At 38.4% G+C, this 22,861-nt stretch overlaps 1 pseudogene; it reads right to left on the bottom strand.

Annotated features, from left to right (window-relative positions):
• Positions 1–2,367: 2,367 nt before the first annotated feature.
• Positions 2,368–2,545, bottom strand: LOC142443920 (U2 spliceosomal RNA; annotated as a pseudogene).
• Positions 2,546–22,861: the final 20,316 nt, after the last annotated feature.

Raw genomic sequence — 22,861 nt, 5'->3', positions numbered from 1 at the left:
GATAACTTTATTATTTAGGGGATTTGTCTGTAGTCTTACACTTATCACAGTGTCATGGTTAAAGCTATTTTTTAGTAATATCCCTATGTAAGCTTGAATTTAACCCTAGTACTTAATACTTTAAGATTTATTGTTATATGTGTTTTATATATATGCTGCATAAAGTTGGGGCTTTTAAATTCTAAGTCATTTGCTAAACTGAATTATATTCAATCAATAGAATTACTTTATGCCCTACAGGGAGGATTAAAAATGTTTTCCAATAAAATGATATGCTTTCTCTAAAATTAACATGATATATATATATATATATATATATATATATATGAATAGAATTTGGGCTCATACTTTATCAGAGACCTAATATCACAGAAATGAATTATTATGACATCACTGAAGATATGGAAGCTCTAAGAAAGTGTGGTGAAGAAATCAGATGGTGCCTGACTATCTGAAAGGATAGCTCCTGGTGGTATTGAAGGCTTGTCCCCAAACAAGCAGCCATGTAACTGACACATGAACTGAACATACATGGAGGAAGCACACCAGATTGTGTTATAAAGGATTATAAATAACAAAATAAAAATGCAGAAGAGAGAATGGTATCTGAGTGTAAATTGTGAACGCACCGTTTGTAGACGCCTATGGATGGCAGTAGAAGCCCTAAGTCCATTTGCCGGCTCCCAGGAGGATTTTACTTCTGACCATATCCAGAGATGTGAATAGCTTAGCTACCACACAGAGAGGAATGGAAAGCCAGGTGCAGTTGGCTTCAAATTCAACACCCGAGCATTTGGTTTTCCTTTTGAATGACTTTAAATTTGTTCCAGTTTTTAATATTTTCTGTTTTCTTTTCAATTGATGTTTTTCTGTTTTATTTTGTCATTATTATTGGCTTATTTGTTTGTTTCTTGGTTTTGTTTTTTATGTTTCTCTTTATATGAAATCTGGACTCTACAATAGAGCCAAAAAAGGGAATAATAATTACTGAGGGACATGGAAATGGAAGTAGAGGGAAGATGGGAAGATAACAATAAGTACAAGAAAAAAGAAAATATTCTAACATTGATTGTGATGATGATGGCACAACTATTTTTAATATGACTGAACTACTGAACTGTATGATATGTGAATTATAAACCAATAAAAATAGACAATGTGATTTTTCCATGAGCATGGAAAATAGAGTTCATAGAGGGCACATTTACAGACATTTCCTAAACATAATTAACATATTATCAGTTGGCTTACTGAGTTTGAAGGTTAAACATCAAACTTGCCTGACACAATAGGTCAATTGACATAAAATAGTTCATAAAGTTTGTGTTCTCCATTCTCATTTGATGCATAGTGTTCAGACTTAAAAGTTTTCAGGCAAACACCATGTTATTATACAGCTATTGATTTCTACTTATCTGGAGTATGAAAAAGAAGAAACCAAATAGTCAAAGACAAAACTAGCTTATGGGTGAGTAGCCTACCTGAAATGTGTCCTCATTTATCTAAATATACACCAGAAGATGGTGATCATTTACTATAGTGAACCGTCTGACCAGGATGCATCTATAATCTCCAGTGAAAAGAAAACCAAAAACCTCTCATAGCAATAGAGTTAATTCTGACTCATAGCAACCCCATAAGACAGGGCAGAGCTGCTCTTGTGAGTTTCTGAGAAAGTCCCACTTTCCTCCTTTCTCTGGCAAGTGTTTTCAAATTACAGATATTGATGACTTCATCCCAAGGCGTAACCGCGATGTAAAAATGCGAAACCACCAATTCTCCTAAAAACCTAGGCTAACTTGACTGCTAGAGACTAGAGGAACCCCGAGCCTGTCATCCTGGTATATTCTGTACACTTTGTATTAAACCGCTTTCGGAGGTCCACCCTCAGATAATCAATAAATTGCATCATAAAACAATTTCAGCTGTAAATCTATATGAGAATAGTTAACATTTAATTTAAGAAAGGGTGATGACATAATAGGGAAAGCTGGAGTAATGGAAAAATGTAAGAGGAAGTATGAGAATGTTGATTAATTATGAAGAATGTAACAAGTGGCACTGAATGAAACATGTAGGAATTATTAAATTTGACCCAAATTTGCTGTATGACCTTGCACAAAATATACAATATCGGTTTAGAAGTCTTAGCTCATCTGGATCATAGCACATTTTATTTTATTGTTATTACCACCTTTAGAGGCTTTGTTGTTCTTGCTGTTTGATTTTCACTGTATACATATAACTTGAATGAGGTGCCAGATAGGGAAAATCTAATGTTTAGCAAGAGTTTGTAGGCCCATGAATAAAATCAAAGAATTTCTCTCACAAATATATAATATATATGCATATCACAATCTGCTCATTGTACGTTCATGAAGCTACTTTGATAATGATGTAGAACACCTTTTGCATTTTTTCATCAATATACTAACAACACAGGGATTATAAATGTTTATGTAAAATCCTGTCTTTATGACCAAACATTTTCAATTGACAAGAACAAATACTACACTTGATCTTAGCCAAAAGGCCGAGAAGTGATTTAACCAAACATTTTAAAGGTATTTTTTCTGCTTAAAATATGTGGAATGCAGATGTTTCGAGAATGATGATGGCAACAAATGTACAAATGTGCTTGACACAACAGGTGTATGTATGGATTGTGATGAATTGTACAAGCTCCCAATAAAATGAGTTAAAAAAAGGAGAAATATATCTCTTGTGACATCAGGGAGATTTACAGAAAGGGTTAAACTGTTTTATTTTTTTAAGAGTGTAAATGTTTTATTTATTTATTTATTGATTGTTTGATTGATTGAAATTAAGTACTAGAGTGCAGGCACCACACTGGCCATTTCTGTTTTCATTGGCTTTGGGGACGCATTAACTGGGCCAGTTGAGACTGAGAGAAACCATAGTACTCTATGTAGTGGAGGATTATTGAATTCAACCATTAAACTGTACACTTTAGAGCTGACTCTGCTGGGATAAAAGTAAAAATAATCAGTGATCTATGAGAACCCTTTTAACCTTAAGCATTATCTTTCCTAAGAATCAGGCACTGCATAATTATTGAACTCCTGGGTGGTTTAAATGTAAAAATTAGTGAGTCCCTTGATAAATCCAATAAACTAATTTTTATTAAGGTGTTAATAACATATTGGAATTTCATGAAAGCTCATTTGTTACTGACTAATGAAGTTCCAGACATCATTTCTCATTCACATTTTCTGTCAATATCAAGTCAGCTAAAGGTCACAGCCAGTAGGCCAGATGCAAACTAGCCTTTATCGAATCAGCATGTTTCATTACAGAGTTCTTTAAAGAACGTCTTGGTGTTGCCTCTTGATTTTAAATTGGCCTGTAGAAAGGTGACACGCTTCCTGTTGGTGGATTAACCTACAAATGAAAGCAAAGAGCAATGAACTCTCATTCTCTGTCTCTAGAAACTACAATAACAATTTGAATAGTTATATTTTCAAATTCTGCAAAAATGACAAAATGTGGAGCTAGTGCAGAGGTCAGAACCCACAATCCAATTACCAGAATAATGAATCACTTTCCCTTTGCTTCCCTCCTTATATCCTCATCTGCCAATTTGTTGCACCATTAGACTTTGGGGTTGCTACAGTGCTTGAAGCTATGGCCCCAGTATTGCAGACGCCAGCAGCGGTAGCTTGGTGGCAACTTTGACCAGACCTTCCAGACTGTGGTAGACTAGGGTCGTTCAATAAAGTGCATCATTTGATAAAGTGATGGAAGATGAGTCTACCAGGTTGGAAGTGACAACACTAGTGTCCGTAACAGTGGACCTAATGTCATAAAGGATCATGAAGATAGTGCAGGACTAGACACTCTTTCATGATGTTGTGCATAAGGTATCATGTGAGTCACGACAGTCTAACTGCAACTGAAAGCCTAGCCAGAGATGCAAAGACATACAGCAAAGCAAGGTGGTTCCGCATGGATTTTAACACAGGGAATCCGGGACAGATGAACCCTCAGGGCCAGCGGTGAGAGTGGTGATACCGGGAGGGTAGGTTGGGCTAGAAAGGGGGAACGGATCACAAGGATCTACATATAACCTGCTCCCTGGGGGATGGGCAACAGAAAAGTGGGTGAAGGGAGACGTCGTGCAGTGTAAGATAAGATAAAATAATAATTTATAAATTTCAAGGGGTCATGAGGGAGGGGGATCAGGGAGGGGGGGGGGAAGGAAAATGAGGAGCTGATTCCAGGAACCCAAATGGAAAGCAAATTTTGAGAAAGATGAGGACAACGAATGTATATGTGTGCTTTACATAATTGATGCAGGTGTGGATTGTGCTAAGAGTTGTATGAGCCTCAATAAAATGATTTAAAAAAAACTTGGTTTATTCAAAAGTGAACCTTTACAGTCTTCGTGAAAACATATGTGAGTGATAAGGGCTTCCACAGTAATTGTTTTCTGGCAGTAGTCTTCTGAGAAATTATCCAAATTTTTTCATGAATAAATGAGAGAATCAACACTTTCCAAAGACTACAGTGATAGAAACGGCTGCTCCTTTTATAATTGACACTGTGTTCTTTGAAAGTCTCTGTGTCTGGCCATACATGTTGTGTGTGTGCATGCATGTGTTTTTCTGCATGTGTGTGTTTTTGTGTGTGTGTGATATTAGGTATCTAAGTGTAGTGGGAGTGGCGTTTAAAACCCTTCTACTCTATCACTCTCAACATTTTCTGCTTTTTTAGCTACTGAGTCAGATAATTCTTTACAATTCAACGGTCATACAGAACTCACAGAAAACATTCACGATTAAAGGCCTTAGGAAGGAAGTTAGCATAATGCTGGTGGGAAATGCTCAGGACATAGTTGTTCAGTGAGGTCATGTTACAGAGTTCTTTCATTGCTTCTAACAAATGCTCAGAGGATAGGCCACTCTGCAGTAAGCCTCAACCCAGAGTCATTCAGCTTCAGCTCCATGGTGAATGAACCAAGCTCCCGGCACTAAGTGCCCAGAGAACCTCCCTCCAATAAGTCTCAACCCCAAGCACTCAATCCCAGCTACCTCAATTAAGTGGTCAGAAGCATCAGGCTCCACAAGCCAGCTCCTGCCCCAAATCACAAAGGTGTTCTTTGTAGGTGAAGGACTCCACTAATGCTCTACCTCCGAGGTCTACAGTTCTTCTGCCATTCTTCTCATGTCACGGTGTTTTCTGGATTAAGGAGGTTCACTGAATAGGGATTTTAAGGTTCTGAGGTCATACTCCATTCTTGGCTCTTGTAGGTAGTGAGAATCCCTCTCCTGCTAATTATAGAGTTAATTTTCTACTTATCAGGGTGGCAATCAAAAGGAATCCTGTTAACAATTATTCATAGGTGAATCCTACTAGTGTCTTCATTCACTATGTAGGAAAAAGTCATTGGATGGAAGTTTTGGAGATTTTTGCTAGAAGGATCACCATCTTTTATACCTTATGTCTCTCCAACATAGGAAGACACACTTTGTGGCAGTTACATAATCTGTTGTCAACTTGAGACTATTAAGAGGGAAGGGCATTACTTCAGCCTGTCAATCAGGTTGCAGTTGATGGCCTCAGTTGGAGGCGCAAATGAGATAAATAGTTCACTGTAGGTGGGGCACTCACTCCCAGTGAGACATTCCTGTTGACAAGCCACATGGAGCTGTGCTAATGGGAGCCAGAGCCTTGGAAGAGGAGAAGCCACATGCAAACCCGTGCCAGCACTCACCTGTTTTTACCACCACTGGATCCATAAGACTTTCCACTCATTGGCCGGTGATTTTCCTGCACTTGGCATCATTTCATGTGTTGCATGAGTCTGAAGAGGAATTTACAGACTGGTACTGGACGTATGGACTAATACTGGATTTATGGACTTGATCTGGACTGGGCTGGGATGTTTTCTTAATGTACAATTACTCTATATAAAGCTCTTTCCTATACACACATGAGTGTCTGTACATTTGTTTCTCTAGTCGACCCAGACTAACACACACTTGATGAGCAATTTATAAAAGTCTTCAGTTAACAAGGACATTCCAATTAATAAAGTTGGAAATTTATCTCTAAATGAAAAATGATTTTCTTGTGTGTAATTGAACAGAGAATGATGAAGCTTTCATTTCCTGTAAAGATTTACATTCTTGAAAGCCCACAAGGCCAGTTTTACCTTGTCTGACAGGTTTGCTGTGAGTCAATGTTGACTTCATGGCAGTGAGTTTGGGAGTTGGGAGAACAGTAAAAATAACTCAAGTGTGTTTCACTCTGTTTTTCTTAGAATTGCTTTGACATGGAATTGATTCAAGAGAATTTAACACTAACACAATAGTAATATTGGAATATTAAAAAGGTAGATTATTGACTAATATCATTCTTTTTCTGTCTTCTGCTTCCTTCTCTACATAGTGTAGGTAGCACAAAAGGATTGTTGTAGAAATGTGAAAATGAAATGGGCATGATAAATAAAATGAATATTCATAATTTTCTTTGAAAATCATATGGAGAAAGAAATCACAAAAACCTACTTTGAGATATTTACAAAGATGGAAAAACAAAACAAAGCTTTATAATTCACAATTTGTTAAAGTCTCATTGTAAAGATCTGTAATATTTGCATATGAATTTCAACTCATAAGCTCTCATAGTTTGCAAAGTAAATTATGAATAGAAAGAAGCTCAGGAGAAAACTTTTCCAAAAAATGTTCTCTTTTCATAAATCTGATGTTTATAATATCTTCATTTAAGAGGATTCTGCTACTTTCTAAGCTATTGTGTGAAGAAGTCTATTGAAAATCTATGATTTAAAATGGAAGAAGTTTGGAATACATTATACCTTCTATTTTATGGGTAAAATACTGGCTCTTTTATCAGATATTCTTTTCAGAGAGAAACAGTTTACAGTTATTCCACGTGAGTTTCAATTGCCATTCAGAATATGTGTACTTTCAACAGTTCTTATTTCTGAATAGAAACTCATTGAAGATGACTTCACTAGTAGACTTTCCTTTCACAAAATGAGAGTTATTGTTTGTGGAAAAATTTTATTTTTGGTTCTTTTGTTAATTTTACCATAGTTTTTCACTAGTAGGCATTAAATGGCTACTTATTTTTTCCTTCTTAAAACTAGTAGGAAAATAAAAGTTATAATCATCCAAGTGGCAAGTTGGCATTGCTTAGCATTTAGGAAGGTCTTGACTTGTACATTCACCTTTTAGAAGGAAATGACATAGTCATTTTTTAATAGTCTTTGTATCAGTTGAAAAAGAAGCAATTTTTATTCTCATAACTTTAAGGTTACACTATAAGATATTATAATTTAATCATCAGGATATCCTCATTCTATTTTATCCAATGTAATAAGTGAGATGTTAAATAATTGTGCTTGAAAATAAACTTAGGACTCTTATGGGCACATGTTGAGTTATTTATGTTTTATAGTAGTTCTGAAGTTTAAATAAGATAGCCAACATAGAAGGTGGGATCCTTCTAGTCTTTTGATATGATATAAATGTTTGGGACACATCAATTTTTCTTTATAAAGGTTACTAAGAACATACCATTGTGTATTTTATGGTATGAGTATCATTAAAAGAGTTTGAGAAAGAAAGGTCTTGTTTTTTTTTTTAACTTATTTGAAATAACAAATATCTTCAATTTTAACTAAAAATTTGTGTCTTAGCAACTGAAATTTCTTTTAATAGAAAGAACCCTTCATGTACTTATTTGTATTTTTCCTTCACAAAGCTATATGATCTTAGACATACTGTCTAAAGCTAACTTATAAAACCTATAATGTTAGAAGAACAAGCCCTCTTTCGCATTGCAGTTGTGATGATTTCATGAGTTAAATTGTTAATGTTGCTATGCATTTCTGGCTTTTCAAAGGTATGCAGAGAGGACAGAGAGGATGGTTACTTATATTGTCAGACACATGTTAGCTTTTTAACAAATTATTTTTCTCTTTCTTTTAGACACACAGATACAGATTTTTTCCCCAGGTTCCCTTGAATTATGGTACGATCATGTCACAGACTTTCAAAAATGGTATATGTGCAAAAGTTCTTTGCCATAGATTTGGTCCAAGGGAAACTTCCTCTGTGAGGTTATCTGTGTCCTTTTTTAGTGTACCAACACACAGAGATGACATCAGCACTCTTTTAATTTTTCATCATTTCATTGGTGGCTCACACAGGATGTTTTCTTAATATACAATTACTCTTTGATATAAAACTCTTTCTTTACACATATGAACTCCCTAGATTTGCTTCTCCAGTCCACTTGGACTAACACAAGAACCTATCACTATAGAAAAAAATACCATTAATACAATTATTATTCAAATGTATGCTCCAACCACTAAAGCTAATGATTTAGAAATTGAAGAATGCTACTGATGTCCTCAGTCTGAAATTGATCAAATATGCCATCAGTGTACACTGATAATTATTGATGATTTTAGTGAAAAAGTTGGAAACAAAGAGGAAGGAACAGTTGTTAGAAAAATGATCTAGGTGATAGAAACAAAGCTGGAGATCCCATGATACAATTTTCCTAAATGGAGTAAACAGTCTTGGAAACCTTGTATAGTGCTACTGTGAGTTGAAATTTACTCTATAGCAATGGGTCTGGGTTTTTGATCATCTTTTTCCATTATTTCAACTTTAACATTTCAATTACCAGCAATTATCAATGCATCTTTTTTCCCCCTTGGATGTTTAGTCAATTTAAAATTTCACAAGATGGTAAAAATATTCAAATTCTTTGATTTGGCAATAGTGGATTAATAGTTGGGTGCAAACTGCAAGGTCAGTGAGTCAAACCTACCAGCAACTCTGGAGCAGAATAAATGAAATGGTCTGCTCCCATCTAACTGTACATCTCAGGAAAACCTATGTAGAGTTAATATGAATTAGACTCAACTCAATGAGAGTGGTTTGGTTTTTGATATAGGATTACCTAGTTTTCATATAGATGTATGGATAGTGACTATCACAGAAATTTAGGGGAAAATGCAAATATCCTTTTTGGCAGTGAATATTACTCTATTCCTGTTAGATTTTTAAACCATATGGTTGGTTGAAAATGGTCAATATCAGTCCATTTCTGCTAATTATGACCTAGGTTATTGATATTTATGGATTACATTTTTGTGTGTTTCTAATTTGCCTTGATTCATATTTTACACATCTGTGTTCTTCTTATTAATGAATGTTTACAGATGTTTGTTTTATTTCCCATTCTAATATTGCATCATGCCAAATCAGCAATGGAAGATCCTGAGAATCTCACTCCATGGATGAAATTAAAGTTTACATCACTTGCAGTTCCGGCAAGATGATGACCAGGTAGGCAGCTTACAGAGGGAGTTCTGTGGTGATCGGGAAACTGGTTAATGGGAGGCCAAGCAGGATATTTGGATAAGTAATTTAAATCCCAAAGTAACACAAAACACTCCCTCGGTCCGGGAGGCAGCCTTCCCCGCTAACTATCCTTACACAGGAGACCAGGGGATTCACAGCCGGGTCCCAGGGATATCCCAGACCATGCCGCCTGCAGCACTGCAGTCCCCATCACTGTCACCATGCGACGATCATTTCCCTGTGGCCTTATCAAAGCACCAGAGCTTGCTAGCTACCCTACTGGAGCTGGAGCCCCTACACCACGGCCAGATCCCCACACCACAGCAGTCCCATCTCCCACCTGGAGACAGTGTATGTGACTGGGCTCAAAACCCTCCCAGTGTCTGCTTGAGGTCCTAGCAGCTGTGGTTAGGCCCTGCCAGCAGTTTGTCTGGGATGCTCACCTCAACAACTGAACTCCTTCTCGCCCCGCAAGGTGGTGATCCACGTCACCATTCCAATTACCCTTTCTGTGCTTGCCCGTGGCTCCACTGGCTATATCTAGTCCCTACCCTGTTCATAGGCCACCTGTGACCAGTCCCATCACAAGTGGCGCTCCCTTCCACTCCCCCAACCCGCAGCCTTCCTTGCTTTGACTGGAACCCCGGCCCCTTGCCACCACCCCTATGTGGCTTGGGAACTTGCTCCTGGGCTGCAATTATCTTCAGACCTTGGCCCAGGGCACCATAGTCAGAGATCAACAACTGCCAAGTGGAGCTCCAGCAGTTATAGATGGACAACTCCAATACCTAAACAGAGTTTGTCTGACTCTTAGACGCATACCTGGATTCCTCCACATGGCTATACTCCTCTGTGGCTCCTGACCATGGGGACTCTCTGTGGGGTACCTCCAGACTCCCGGCACCACTCCACCGGGCCACTCCAGACCACCTCTCCACCGGGCCACTCCATGGGGCAGCTCTCTTCATTGGGTCTTCTCCATGGGGTTACACAGCAACGAGTTTCTCCATCAGGCTTCCCCTGGGCATGAGACCCTCTTGCCACTGGGCCAAGATCCAAAGCTTCTCTGTAGCACAACCTGGACAGCACCTTCTTGGACAGCTTAGACCAGTCCTTCACCCATGCTGCTGGCCCGGCACAACCCAGCCTAGTAACCTTCCTAGAGTCACCGGCCTCAGCCCACCATCAAGATCTCTTGCCACTGTCAGCCATCGAGTCCAAGTGGCACCAGGCCTACACGGGAGCCTGATCGACCACCGCAGTAAGCCACAGGTAGTTGCCCAAACCATTCTTACCAGCTTCACAGAGAGAGAGAGAGAGCTCAAGGAGCTCTCAGCAGCAACTTCCCTCAACAAGAAAACAAGAAAAACAAAATGCAATAGTGGAGGGACTTCTGAACCCGATGGCACTTATAGAAGAAGCTGTCGGTATACCAAAAAAAAGACCCTTTCAGAATGCTGTTCGGAGTCATACAGGATATGACTCCAAACAACAGAATAAGGATGCAGTGATAGAGGAGATGAAGTCCATGATAGAGGGGATGAAGTCTACATACCAATGAAAAATAGCATACCTAAAGGGTGAGGTAACAGACATAAAATCAAGAGAACAAATAACAAACCTCACCAATAGACTAGAAGAGGCAGAAAATCGAACCAGCAATCTCGAGGACAACCAGACTGACTTCAACAAACAGGAAATACAGTCAAACAAGATAATCAAAGAGTGGAAGAAAACCTGGAAATGACAGATGCTATGAATAGGAATAATATTCAAATAATTAGAATATCAGAATAAGACTCAATGAAGAATTGCTAAAGTAATGAAGGAATTCCTAGAAGAAAGCTTCCCCACCTTAATGCATGAGAATCAGGCATTCATACAGGAAGCAGGGAGGACACCAATTAGATTAAACCCCAGGAAGAATTCACCAGGGCTCATAACAGTTAAATTATCCAGCTTTGAGGAAAAAGAAAATTATAAGACCATCAAGAGAAAAAAGGCAATCACACACAATAGGACTCAGGTAAGAATATCCTCAGATCTATCAACAGAAACTATGAATAGGAGGAGAGAGTGGAGTCACGTTTCCGAAAGTTGAAAGGAAACAAAGCCAATCTGAGCATTCTGTACCCTGTCAAACTATCTAATCAGATAGATGGTAAGGAAAGAGTCTTGCTGGATTAAGAAAGACTCAAAGAGCACACCATAACATACCTAACTCTGTGGAAAATCCTTGCCAATTCAATGTGACAGAAGACCAATAGCCACCAAACACAAGCAGGAGACTACCATATAGTGCAACTCCACCCAGAAATCAACACGGAAAAAAAACAAATACCAAGATAATGTTGCCTTAGAGGGGGAAAGAAAGCAAGAATGAAGCCCTCCTCAGAGACATAGCACACTGTGATGAAGGGAGATAGAGCACTCCAAACACAAAAGGTATGAGATAGTAGCAATGAATCCACACATCGTGGTAATAACTCTGAACATCAAGTTTGCCTAAATTCATCCATTGAAAGACAAAAGTTCACAGACTGGTTCAGAAAACATAGCCCATAAATCTGTTGCCTCTAAGAGACACATCTTAAGCTCACAGACAAAAATAGACTAAGAATAAAAACTGATGGGAAATATACCAAGCAAATAGAAGCTTTAAAAAAGCAGGGGTTGCAATCTGATCTCTGAAAAAATTGACCTCAAGGTGCAAAGCCTAACAAGGAACCAGGATGGGCACTAAAAGATGCTGAAAGGATCAGTAGAATAGGAACTAGTGAGCATAATAAAGAGATATGTGCCTAATGAGAGACCCATGGAATTCATCAAATTATTTCAAAGATGAAAAAAGAAATCACAGACTGAACAATCATAGTAGGTGACTTTAATTCACTGCGATCAGAGAAAGATAGATCACCAGGAAAGAAGCTCACCAAGGGGACTACAGAGCTAAACACTGCAATTAGGTGAATAGACCTGACAGACATTTAAATATAGGGCTCTACATCCAAATACAAAAACATTCACCTTCCCATCAAGTGCACATGGCTCATCATACCCATTCTGGGGCCAGTAAATGCAAACATACAGAGGTTATTCAGATGTCCTTTCGATCACCACACCTTAAAGCTGGAGAGCAACAAAAGGACAAGCAGTTAAACAAGAGCAGAAAATTGGATGATGAATAACAATCTGGGAAAGGAATGGGTACTGCCCCAGATTAGAGGGGAAATTAGGAAGTTTCTAGAACCTAACAAAATGAGAATTGGGACAAACCTAAGAACCTTAGTTCAGGGAACACATAGGCTAACTCAAATATGGAAGGGCACACACACAGAAGTTGAAATTTACAAGTGAGATATACTAAGGATATAACACTTGTGCACAAAATAATTCACCAAGAGACTAATAAGAGAACCCACAGACTGGGAGAAGATTTTTAGCAATGACACAACAGACAAAGGGTTTTTACTGAAATATACAATACCCTCTTAGTCTGCAAAAAGAAAAAAAAACAACAGTTGACCCCTGAGGAAATGGGCAAAAGACCTGAACAGAAGTTTCACTAGGAAGGAGACTTGAATGGCCAATAAACATATGATAAAATGCTCCCAATCATTAGCCATCAGAGAAATGCAAATTAAAACAACTATGAGATGCCACCAAACACCCTTGAGGAAAGGTCCTATCAGAAAATCAGAGAGTTTCAAATGTTGAAGAGGATGTGGTGAGATAGGAAGTTTCATCCACTGCTTGTAATATTATCAATCCATACAGCCTCTGTGGAAAGTAATCGCGTAATCTCTAAAGCAAATGGGAATTGAATTCCCTCAAGACCCAGAATTCCCTCAAGACCCAGAAATCCCTCGGCATATACCCAGGAGAGGTAAGAAATAGACCACAACCAGTCATCTACTCTTTAATGTTTATTGTGGCAAGGATTGGAAAAAACTTGAATTTCCATCAACAGATGAGTGGGCTAGAACACTATGGTATATACACACAATGGAGTTCTAACGTATCCTTTAAAAGCACTGAGGGTCGCATGAGGCATATAGTCTCATGGGAAAAGTCGGAGGAAATTATCCCGAGTGAAGTTAGTCAGTCACAAAAGGACAAGTGCAACATGAGTCCACTGCAGTAAGTTCAAACAGCATAATGAGTGTAGAAGAAAAGCCACTTATTTTATACTGCAGGTTGAGATACAGGCAAACAGGTGCGGAGCAGAGCAAACCCAAAGATGCACATGTCTTTCCAACATAAAGAAAGGGAAAAGGGGAGCAGCAGGGGGAGAGAAAGTAGAAAAAAATAAAAGAAGAGAGAGAAAATGGCGGGGGGTGAGGGTGGGTAGGGCACTAACACACCCAGGAGGAGGGTATTGCTTATGTGTCCACAGGAAAGGGAGTGAGAGTGCTGACCTCACCAAGGGATAGCAAACCGTGAGACCAATGTAACCACATGGAACAACTCATGAACAGAGAGGACGATGGGCCGGCCCCAATTCAAGATTACTGACCCCTCCCTAAAGGTATGTGCTACAAAGGACACTAGGCCTACAGGTTGGGGAGAGGGCTCAGCCTGACTTGCTCACATGCGAGCAAACTAAGAAGGAAAAAGAGACAGGGAGGGACTAGACCCTATTTTGGCACACCAAGCCTTGTGGATGACATACTTGCATGGAACTGCTAAGGCACAAAGAAGACTTTAGGGCCGACAACAGCTAGAGACACAATGGCCCCCTGCTGGAACACACGGTGGCAGAGGACAATACAGGGGACACACCGTGAAGAGTGAGCCTGGTCTGACCACCTCCACAGTGGGATAAGCCAAGAAGGAAGCATAAGAGAAGCGCAACAGGAGTAAAGCCATGAAGCTCTGAGGAGCCCCCCAAATAAATTTCAAGTGAGGAGGGGCAGTACCTGGAGCTCCCTAGGTTGGGTGGGGAGATAGTCCTAATGCTCAGTGGACAGGCCTGGAATTGTTAATGGATTTTTTCCCTTTTTCTCTTTTGTATTTCATCCATTTGTTTTCTTTTTGTTTTGTCTAGTCTTTCCGTGTTGTCTGCTTATATAACATAGGCATGAGAAGCAGACCTGAGCAGAAAGCAGCTGTACCAGTGGTTCTGGGGAAATTGAAGAGAAGAGGAGGAGGGAGGGGCGGGGGGGCAGTATGCAAACAATGGCATGGACAGGGGGACAACTAGAGAATGAAAATCAATGTGTAGAGACCCTGGTAATGTTGGAGCACTAGTAATCTAGTCAAGAGGAATTACCGACAGGCAAATGAAGGGTGAACTTGAGAGCAGGGTAGGAGGAAAGTAAAAGGAAACAGAGGAAAGAACTAGGAAGCAAAATCAATGATAGAGGTAGAAACATAGTTGTGTGCATATGAAAATATATTAATTCATAAAAATATAGGTATTGGCCTACTTACATTTATTTATATGGCAATATGTGGAGGAAGTTGACGGATGTTGGGTCTCTACTCAAGCCCTCCTTCAACGCAAGAACACTTTGTTCTATTTACCTGGCATTCTGTGATGCTCACCCTCCAGACACAGTGGCTAAAGGCAGAATTGGTACATAAGCAAATGTACTGAAGATAGCTGATAGTGTCAAGCTACTAAAAGATATACCATCTGGAGTCTTAAAGGCTTGAGGTTAAACAAGTAGCCATCTAGCAGAGAAGAAACAAGCCCACATGGAAGAAGTTCACCAGCATATGTGATCATGAGGTGTCAACGGGATCAGGTAACAAGCATGAGAAGATCCAAAACAAATAATCATACTGATGAGAACAAGGCTGGTTGGAGTGGAGACCCAAAGCCCATTTGTAGACAACTTGACATCCTTTCACAGAAGGGTCACAGGAAGGGATGAGTCAGCTAGGGTTCAGTATAGCACTGACAGAACACAGTTTTCCTCTGGTTCCTTGAGGCTCCTTCACCTCCATATCATAAGCCCAGTTCTGCCTTACAAATCTGGTCAGATCAGAGCATGTCTACTGGTACAGAAAAGAGCTCCCAACACACGGAACCCAGTAGAGATCAACCCCTCAGGAACAAAAATGGAGTAGCAATATCATGAGGGTAGGGGGAGTGTGTGTGTGGGGGGGTAAAGGTGGAACCGACCACAGTGCTCAACTTATAAGGAGCACCACCCAGGGTGACAAACAACAGAAACATGGGTGAAGGGACACAGTGGTTGGCGTAAGCTATGAAAATACTAATAACATAATTTATCAAGGGATCATGAAGGTGGGAGTGTAAGGGAAGGAGGGAAAAAAGAGGAGCTAATAATAAGGGCTCAAACAAAAAGAAAATGTTTAGAAAGGAAAGGTGGCAACATATGTACAAATGCACTTGATATAATTGATGAGTGGATTGTTATATGAGCTGTAATGACCCAATAAAGTGGTGTAAAAATAGCAAAAAACAAACAAACAAAAGTTCACATTGCCTTAAGAAAGGAGCCACGATGGCCCCATGGGTAATCTCTGAACTGCTAATCCCTAGGCCAGACATTCAAACCCACCAGTCTTTCTGAGGAGGAGAAGATTTACAAAGAATCAGGACACCTATATAAGGTCACTATTCGTCAGAACCACCTCAATAACAGTTGTTTGTTTTGTTTTGAACTTTGAGGAAGCAATTCTTCCCTTGTCATATTTTGAGTGCCTTCAAACTTGAGGTTTCATTCTCCTGCTATAATCCAGACAAGGATATGTTGCTTTTCATTAGATTTCAATAGCCTTCCCGCCACCCCCCCTAACCTCAGAAGTAGAACGTCATGTTTAAATTACGCTGAAAGTTCTGCTGGAACCAGTCCACCATGGGGACACAGTTGGCGTCAGGAATGCTGATGGCTTAGCTTCCAGCATCACACACCAACAGGCAAGGCTTCACAATGTGGTAAACAGTGGTGGCCTTGCTTACTATTTATAGATAGACGATAAAATAAGAAACAAAAACAAGTTCTTGCTAATTTAAAGTTTCATTTATTAAGCGACACTTTCCTTTCTTTAACACATAATAAAAACATAATAAAAATAGATAATATAAGAAAAGACCTTCACTTTAATTGACTGGTATCACACTTTATAACCTCATTCCATGTATGCTATGATTACTAAAATAGTAATTGTTCCTAATGGCATTATGTGTGATCTGAGCTGAACTTATTACAGTTCAGAATGCTAGCAAACACTGTGATACGTTCTTAGAAAAATCTTCATACGTTTATGTCTCACCACTTTGCTGCCGTTATTATTTCACTTTAGATCTAGAGGTTAATACAGGAAGATCAAAAGCCCTGGAAACCTGGAAGTGGATGGAAAACAATCATTTTGCCTGATAATGCAAATTCAGCATGACCCTACTAGTATATATATTCTTAGTTAGTTTGACTTTTACATTTAGAAATGTATCTATGAGGCGCTGCACTGTAATTCATTCTCTGCAATAACCTTCATAAATATTCTTTATTGTGTCTCTGTTTATACTCCTTTCTATTGCTACAATCTATCTCTGTCCCATATTCTCTATACAGTTTAAATTTATTCATCCTAAATGTACTACACAACCTATATAATTCAAAAGTCTAATTGTTGTTATATGCAACATATTTTAACATCTTTTTTATATTAGCGCTGGTTTATCCCATATTCTTCTTACGAGTTCCAATAAGGGAAGTTTTATATGGTATAGGCTTTTCGCAGTTTCACCAACAAGCTAAATTTAAATATTTATCATTTCATTAGAATTTTTAGCATGGCCATAGACTAAGGGACTTGTGCTGGTGCTTGTCACTGGCCAGAGATTTTGACTCCTTTTAATCATCCTGACCCCTTCTGTTTTGAGGCCTTTATTGTTATTAATTCAGTGGCTCTGACTGAGAGCTTTGAATTAAATTTTTTTAAATGAAAAAAATGTGACTGAAAACATACTGCCTTGATTTTTATCCTTTACTGCAAGAGGTTGGGGGAATTGTGGTGTTTTACAGTGATGACATGACAGCTCTTACCACTCCTCTAATGACGAATTTTATTTGTGATGATGAAGGGGAGAAAATACAAAATTCTAGAGCTTGTATGTTTATTGACACTCTAACTTGCTATGTTAGGGGACAGGACATCATATATGTATATACAATGAATATGTAACAGGTATATATATGTGTGATATATACATATAAAATACATTATACATACATATATGATAAATATGTGTGTACTGTTCATCCTATATATACTACAAAACCTATACAATTCTGATGTTTAAATGTTTCTTTGTAAGATATGCATACACATACATACACATACACACAACACGTACATTTCTTTCCTGCTCCAAATTTTCAATGAACTGAAGCCAGTCTATTTTACTATGTAATTTCTCAGGAATTTGAGAATGGTGAGTAGTAATTTTCAGTGATCCTGAAAAACTTTACACCATTGGATCTGCTAAACTCTGTAGTATTTTATGGCTGTCAATGGGTCAACAATTCGAAACCGCTAGTCTCTCCACTGGAGGGAGATGAGGCTTTCTATTCTTGTAAGAACTTCCATCTCAAAGGCCCACAGGAGCAGCTCTGCTCTTTCTTACTGGGTCACTAGGTTGGGAATCAACTCAATGGCAGTGATTTTGAGTTTGAGATATTGAGCAAATCTAATTATAATGTGGATTGTATCTGTTTATTTAAAAGGAAAATTAGTAATGATAGGAGTGAGGTTTTTTTTTTTTGGTTTTCTTTTTTTTTTTTAATTTTAACAATTTATTGGGGCTCATACAATTCTTTTCACAGTTCATATATATACATACATCAATTGTATAAAGCACATCTGTACAGTCTTTGCCCTAATCATTTTTTTCTCTTTTCTTCTTTTACATTTTATTAGGGACTCATACAACTCTTACCACAATCCATACATATACATACATCAATTGTATAAAGCACATCCATACATTCCCTGCCCCAATCATTCTCAAGGCATTTGCTCTCCACTTAAGCCCCTTGCATCAGGTCCTCTTTTTTCTCCCCTCCTCCCTCCCCATTCCCCCCTCCCTCATATGCCCTTGGTAATTTATACATCGTTGTTTTGTCATATCTTGCCCTATCCGGAGTCTCCCTTCCCCCCTTCTCTGCTGTCCCTCTCCCAGGGAAGAGGTCACATGTGGATCCTTGTAATCAGTTCCCCCTTTCCAACCCACTCACCCTCCACTCTCCCAGCATCGTCCCTCACACCCTTGGTCCTGAAGGTATCATCCACCCTGGATTCCCTGTACCTCCAACCCTCATATGTACCAGTGTACAGCCTCTGTCCTATCCAGCCCTGCAAGGTAGAATTCGGATCATGGTAGTTGGGGGGAGGAAGCATCCAGGATCCGGGGGAAAGCTGTGTTCTTCATCGAGTGAGTTTTTTAAGTTATATTTTTCAGTGATTTTACAACTTTTACACATCAGAAACATTATTTCTCATATTTTATTTACCATTACATGCCTGCTGAACATTTCATTGTCCTCATGCCAGAATACCAATATATAAATATCTGGTAGAGGATAAATGATATATTTTTTTAATCAGAGGGAAGTGATTTTAATATTGATTTGTTTTCACTATTTCTTAAAACAATATCTTCTGCCTTGTATTTATATATTTGGAAGTGCTATGGCTTGGATGCAATGATTTAAAAATATAATAATAATCAGGACCAAATGTTCATACAATGAACAATTTTACAATTTCTTTTCTAAAAGGTGCTTTTGCCCTTTAGGAAGTGACATTTGAATCAAATAATTGCAACAGGAATGCAAAGTAAAAAACTTTAAGAAGTCATTAAGATCTATTTAAAGGCCGCATTCTGTGGTGTGTGTGAAGCATCTTTCCGGAGCTATTTTAGCATCTGCATTTGGAATGCACAAGCAAGATACTACCACCAATCTTTTTCTCTAGGGGCTTGTCACTTCAATTGATGTTTGAGAGCTCAAAATATCTTTACATTTTCACTAGGACTGACACACAAACAAAGAAACGGCATAAATTTGTCCAACAAACTGCCAAGAACACAAATGATCCTTCGGTCTCTCTTTCAGCATAAGAATCTTGTCTAGCACTTTAGATTATCGCATTGTTTTAATGAAGAAAAATAGCAGGTTAATTCACGTTTAACTAAAGTCTAGGAGATCTTGTCATGTCTTTATGAAACATGCATTAATTATTTGAGAGTGAAATTATTTCATATAGATTTCAAAATTTGTTTTCTTAAAAAAAATAGAGTTTGAAACATGTGGCATTAAGATTGCATGAAGCCTTATTGACTTTTCAATATGCAGATGACACCACCTTCCTTGCTGAAAGGGAGCAGAACTTGAAACATTTGCTGATGAAGATCAAGAATTTCAGCCTTCAGTATGGATGATGCTTCAATATAAAGGAAACCACATCCTCACAATTAGACCTCTAGGTAAATGGAGAAAAGGTCGATGTCGCTGATTTTGTGTTGGTTGTATTTATAACCAATTCTCATGGAAATCAAAAGATCCAAAGACACAGTGCACAAGGTAAATCAGCTCCACAAGAACTCTTCAGAGTATTGAGAAACATAGATGCTATTTTGAGAACTAAGGTGGGCCTGACCCAAGCTATGGTATTTTTAATTATCTCAGATTCTTGTGAAAGTTGGACATTGAATGAGGAAGACCGAAGAACCAGCGCGCTAGAATTTGGTACCATTGAAGAACATTTAAAGTACCATGGACTGATAACAGAACAGACCCACTTGTCTTGAAAGAAGCAAGGCCAGAGTGTTTCTTAGAGGCAAGGCTGGCTAGACATCACCTTACTTTGGACTGTTGTCAGGAGAGACCAGTCCCCAGAGAAGGACATCTTATTTAGTAAAGTGGAGAGGCAGCAAAAAAGAGGAAGGCTCTGAAGGAGATGGAGTAATGCAGTGGGCTCCAAGCATGGGAACAATTGTGAGGAATTCTGTTATCCATGGGTCCCTATGGGTTGGATCTGACTGATGGCAGTTAACGACAACATAAGAAATTGCAGACTCATCAATCTTCATCAATATGCATGTGACTATTAACGTATCCAATATTTCTTCCTGGATACTTCACCAAGAATATTCTAGAATAGAAAAACCAAAACCAAATAAATTAAAAAAAACACCCAAATTTTATTGTTACACTAACACGGTGAAAAATTTAAGCTATGCACCCATTTTGAGTGTGCATCTAATGACCAATAAATAGTTCTTTAACCTGTGAAAATAAAACTGACATAGCAAAATGGGCATAAGGTTGTAATTCTAGTTAGTATTATCACTAGATGGAAAGTCACTTTCCAATCATGCATCTTCAGTATAAAAATATATTAATGATATTTTAGTTATAAATGCTTTGCAATCTTGAATTGGTTAAGAATATATTCATGCATCACAGTCTACCCATATGTTCTGTTTGTTTTTACTTTAATACTATGCAAGAGGTTCTCATTGCCATTTAGTTGGTGCTGTCTCATAGCAACCCTATAGGACAGGGCAGAACTCCCCCTGTGCATTTCAGGGATGATGGCTCTTTATGGGAATAGATAAGCCCCGCTGTCTTTCTTCCACAGTGAGCCTGGTGCTCTTGAACTGACTTCTCAGGTCGTCGACCAATGCTTAAGTACTGTGCCATCAGTGTTCTTCGTGCCCGTAATTAGCTGAACCAAACTCACTGCCATCGAGGCAATGTTGACTCATATAGACCCATGTGGGTTGCAGGGACTAACTGTAAGTGAGGAGAAAGCTCAGTCTTAGCTACCTGTGGTTTGAACTTGAGACCACCAGGATTGCAACCCAATGCAGAAGTGCTAGTGAGAACACACAAATTATCAATGATTTAGTTTTATTATTTAAAATAAGTTTTTTCTCCAAAATATTTAAGTTTGCTTTTCAGAAAATACATAGTTTTATTTCTAATAGGCTTTGTGAAAACGTGTACTTTGTATGGCTTTTATTTTTAGTTATAAAAGTTACAAATATTACCTTTTTAAAAGTCAGTGTTTACGAGTCAGTCTGGCAGGACAAGCCCATTCTTATTCAAATCCCATTACTGAGCAATAAATGAATCAAATCAGAACAAGCAAACAGAACATCAGCAAGCTGAGAAGCATATTGGTACAGGGATACACTCTTTAAGAAGTTCATTTACCAATGAAATTCCAGCCTCTCTTTTCTTCTGATGCATGTTAGTCAATACAAACAATACAGCTTGTCAAACATGGGGCATTCACATTTAGGAAAGAAATCTGAAGACATGCAATTTGCTCTATCTTTAGAGAAAGGCAGTTGCTTCAGCCTGTGGTTCCACTTCTTTGCTCATCCCCAAAGCTCTGCTTTTTGACTGTCATCGTCAGGTTTTACTTTTTGTCTCCCAAGCATCAGATCAATTAACAAGACAAATTTTGAAGAATCTACTATTTTTAATAGATTCCAAGTAATTCAAAGATAGGGAATGGTAATGTGTGTTGATTGCAAGTCACTGCACAGACAATCAGAATACTAAAATAAAAAAAAACTCTTAAACACACAACGATGCCTATTAAATGTTGTGTTTCCTGCTATTCTGGTCTGTAATTTTAAAAATTTCATATCCAGCGAACTTTACCAAGGGTCTCAAGCTAAATTTCAAAAGCTGAAGCAGGATCATCCTCTTCCTGTGTCTGTAAATAAATATTTACTAAAACATAACCATGGCCATTCATTTCTGTATTGCCTTAATTTTTAGCAGTTGCAAAACAAATGGATAAATAAATGAAAACAAAACAAATATTTGGTCTACAAAGCCTAAACTATTTATTTACTGGGTTCTATACCCATGGGCCCAAAGGAAAATCAATGTGTGATTACGTAGCTTTTCAGAGTTTGGGCTTTAAAATAAATATCAACTTTCATGGATTCTGAAGCATTTACTCACCGGAAAAGTCACATCATTTAGCTTTAACTCTGATGTTGCTTTTGTTATTTGTTTTTGAGTTGGATCTGACTCCAAAGAACTCATTGCCAACAAGTCAGTGTCGACTCATACTGACCCTATAGGACAGGGGAGAAGAGGCCCTGTGGATCAAAGATTGTAACGCCACATGAGTAGAAAGTCCTGTCTTTCTTCCAATAACCATCTGGTGACTTTGAACTGAAGACCTTATGTATCACAGTTGAATGTATAACCACTGTCCTATCAGGTATCCTGGCTCTGACTGCTGTCCCCTTTTTGTATAAGAGGAAGAAATGTCTTCTGCTCCTGCATCATCTCCCTGGTATTGAATATGTTTGAGCCCATTCTCGGAAACTAGCCCATGAATTCCTCTTCACTCTGCATATATATAATTCCTCACTCAGCATATACAATCATGCAAAATTCAGGAAGATCACAGACCTGTGAGTATGCAGTCTTGTTGATCTAGTGGTGGTGGAAGCATTTCCAGGACTCTCACTCATCTCAGCTTGGTTC

Source organism: Tenrec ecaudatus, chromosome 3 (assembly GCF_050624435.1).
Source record: "Tenrec ecaudatus isolate mTenEca1 chromosome 3, mTenEca1.hap1, whole genome shotgun sequence".
Classification (NCBI taxonomy): Eukaryota; Metazoa; Chordata; class Mammalia; order Afrosoricida; family Tenrecidae; genus Tenrec; species Tenrec ecaudatus.
The sequence above is the reverse complement of the archived record's forward strand: the minus strand, read 5'-3'. Positions and strand labels throughout refer to the sequence as shown.